This window comes from Sapajus apella, unplaced genomic scaffold (assembly GCF_009761245.1).
Source record: "Sapajus apella isolate SASKATOON/1434 unplaced genomic scaffold, GSC_monkey_1.0 scaffold19, whole genome shotgun sequence".
Lineage (NCBI taxonomy): Eukaryota > Metazoa > Chordata > Mammalia > Primates > Cebidae > Sapajus > Sapajus apella.
This window is the reverse complement of record NW_022436959.1, coordinates 14,519,438-14,523,493: the sequence shown is the minus strand read 5'-3', so window position 1 is coordinate 14,523,493 and position 4,056 is coordinate 14,519,438.

Below are 4,056 nucleotides of genomic sequence, written 5' to 3'. Positions count from 1 at the left end.
ACCTATCAGGCCCCAGTCCGTTATCAGAAATGAGTCTGTCTTACCAAATGTCAGAGGAATATTCCACATCAAGTTATTGTGACAATCGAGAAATATTCCCACACATTTTCAAATACCTTCAGGGGTTAACTACCAAGGTTGAGAACTACTCTGACTCTGTTTTTTTAAAGTAGCTGCTACACAGTGTACAAATAGAATAGAATTTGGAGAAATAATTTCCCCCATCCCTATTTTAGAAGTGAGAAAATTGAGGCTCAGAAAGTCTAAGTAGCTCGTCCAAAATTATTCTGTGATCAAAGGCAAGTCATTTAACCCATTTAGTTCTCAATTACTTTTTTTTTTTTTTTTAAGATGCAGTCTGACTCTGTCACCCAGGCTGGAGTGCAGTGGCACAATCTCAGCTCACTGCAACCTCTGCCTCCTAGGTTTAAGCAATTCTCCTGCCTTAGCCTCCCGAGTAGCTGGGATTACACTGTAGCACACACCATGATGTCTGGCTAATTTTTTGTATTTCTAGTAGAGACAAGGTTTCCCCATGTTGGCCAGACTGGTCCTGAACTCCTAACCTCAAGTGATCTGCCTGCCTTGGCCTTCCAAAGTGCTGGGATTACAGGAGTGAGCCACTGCGCCCAGCCCTCAATTACTTCTTTTATAAGGAGCTAATAATGCCATCAGGAAGTTTGCAAGCTTTGTGCTTTATATAGCTGAGCACACATATGTTTGAGGATGTGTGTGCACTTACACATTAACCTGCCTCCATCCCAGAGGAAAATAATGAAACCTTACAGATGATATCAAATGACCTCTCCCAGTATGGTCTCAAAAAGTGTGGTTTACATTCCTTATCAGTTAAAATACCATGAGCTCTCGAATGATTTTGTGTGTGTGTGTGTGTGTGTGTGTGTGTATACATATTAAGCTTTTCCTGACTTAACTTCTGTCTCAGTGGTGCTGGGGAAAGAAATCAGTTAGTTGACAATTATGATAGGTCAGCCCTTATGATGTAACAGATGAATTCGATATGATCCCCAAGGGTAGAATATCTGAGCACACTTGAAGGGAACTCAGCACAAGCAATGTGGGCTGTGTCTCTATCAGTGAGCCCTGAATTATTTACCATCTCACTGCCTATCTCACACCTCTCCTGCCAACCTTGTCACTGTGTGGGCCAAATCTGTCATAACCGTCTTCCTAGCAACATTCTACTCATGCACAGGAGTCTTCCAAAAACACACCCACATGTCTGGAAAACCCATCCCCACCCTATTAACAGTCTTCCTCACTACTACCCTGGCCCCAGTACCTGAAGCCCCAGCCCTACCAGTGGTCATAGCTCCACCAATTAATCAAAAAGAGAAGGTAGTTTCCTGGAATCATGCTCCACCACACCTCAATGGAGGCACATATTCCCAGAGAGTAGCTGCTTACTGCTGGTCTCTTACCTTTCTCGCTTTCATCATTCTTTCCACAGTAAGTCTAAAGAGGGTAGAAATGGTGTCCTACTTTTGGGAAATACCCAGGACACTGCTACATTCTTTCTATTTATTCATTAATCCAGTTAACAAATGGATACTGAGCATCTCCTTGTGCAAAGCTAAATGAGAGATTCTGCCCTCTGGGATCTTAGAGCTGAGAAAGAGATAGAGAATGCAGGCAATTATAGTACTGGAAGGCACTTGCCTCCTAGGAGCTGCTTTCAAGTTCACTCATGTTGTTTGCAGAATTCATTACCTTGTGTCCTTGGGACCGAGGACCCTATGCTTAAGGGAGCGGGAGTCAGGAAAGACTCACAAAGGAGATAGCATTGAGGCTATTCCACTCTTCCCAGGTGGGTAGGAAGAGGGCATTTCAGGAACAGTAAAAGGTAGCACAGGGCATAGCATACAGTCTATTAGTATCTGACATACAAATATCTGATATTTCAGCACTACTGACACTCAAAGTTTCAAGACACAGAGGCCAGGTAGTAAATCTGATCAAGCAGGCAGAGACCAGATTATGAAAGGATTACATGCTGGATTAACAGGTTGAAATGGGGAACCTCTGAAGCAATTTGAGGTTTTTGTTTTGTTTTGTTTAATTAATTTCTTCTTAATTGACAAAAATTGTCTATATTTATTGCTTTGAAATATGTATACACTGTGGAATGGCTAAATTGAGTTAATTAACATATGCCTTAGCTTACATATTTTTGTGGGGAGAACACTTAAAATTGACTCTCCTAGAGATTTTTAAGAATACATGTTAATGACTATAGCCACCATGTTGTACAAGAGATTTCTTGAACTTATTCCTCCTAACTGAAATTTTGTAGCCTTTGACCAACATCTTCCCCACACCCCTCAAGCCCGCTGAAGTGTTATGACTCAGAGAATGATATGAACAGATCTTGTTTCAGAAAGATCTCTCTTCTTACCCCCAATCCCACCCTCAGCAGTAGGAACAGTACAGAGGGAAGGGAATAAACAGGAAGAATTTAAGGCAAGATCTGGTGGGCTATGAGAGTGTGATCTAGGGCAGTGATCTTGCATGTGGTGAGAAAGGAACAGAGAAAAGAGAATTAGGCAGAACTTACTGGCAAAGGTGAGGAGAGACATTGCCTCATCAATACATAGACTACAGAGGGTGAGCAGAGTCTGAGTCCAGTTTGGGACTTATTGACTTGGAGATGCCTGCAGTACATGCAAGTGGAGAGATCCAGGAAGGATGGACTAGGGTCAAGGGCTCAGTCCAAGGTTGAGTTGAGATGAAAATATTTGGCAGTCACACCCATGGAGAATACAGAGTAATGGCTGAAACCACAGCAGATGACGATGCAATTTCCCAGGGAGAGTGAGTGGAGGGAGGAGAAGAGAGGACCCAGGATGGAGTTCTGGGAACACAAAAGCAAGTCACCTAGAAACTACAAAGAGGTTGAAACAAACAATAAATGTGGTTGGCTCTGCCTTTGGATGCTGACACTATTTCTTCTCTTTCATACATCATAGGTTTGGACAAATTAGACCAATAATACCTTGTACATTATTACATTGGAAGGCTTAAAGGAGTATGCAAAGCAAAAAATTACAGCAAACTATGCTTCCTTCTCTGCTCAAATCAAGGTAGAGCATGCTTGCCCTACAGCCACGTGATGTTGTTTTCACAGTGGCTGTTTGCATACGTGTTTTTGCTTGGGCCCAGTTGCATTACTCTGTGAGTGAGGGTAGAGTCAGAGAAAGACACAGAAGGACTATTTCCCTTTTATGGAGCTGCATGGCAGGGGGTGTAGGGTTGGGGGTGGGTGCAAGGGGAGACAAAGAGGATGTGAGCATCAGGACATTGAGCTAAATGGCACAAGATGTCAAGAGGGATAGAGGTGAGGTTCCGGGGACTCACAACTCTGAGAAAAAGACAAAGATCTCAGTGACGTGGGGAAAGGGATTTCCTCCCCTTTATTATAATCACCATGTATGTGTGTGCAAGTGTAACTAACGAACATATGTCAAACCCAGTTCCCAACATGTGATGAGCAGTAACATGTAATTTCTTTACATCTTGATTTCTATGGAGCAGAGATTCTCCATTCATAGGAAACTCAAGAATAGGCAAAATCTAACATCTGCTATTAGAAGTTATGACAGTGGTTACAAATGAAGGGCAGTTTCTGACTGGAAAAGAGCTAGACAGAGTTCCACGGTGTAATGGAAATGTTCTAGATCTTGATCTGGGCAGTGGTTACACAGGTGATAAATATGTAAAACCTCTTCAGGTTGCACATCTAAGACTTGTGCATTTTAAGGTATATACATTCCTTATCCATAAAAATAGGTCATCTAAAACAAATTAAATATAACACATATTCCTACTCACAAACACACACACGTGCACACACACACACACACCTGCCCCAGATGGCTATAAAATAAGGTCTACATATGCCCAGGAAAGAAAATGAAATCAAAAGAGGACAACTCTATTTGAAAGCCAGGGAAGTGGAAGGAACTGGAAAACCCAGGGAGATCCAAGAGGTGATGTAATGAAAAAGGGAGTAACAAAGCCATGATCAGAATGGAGTGT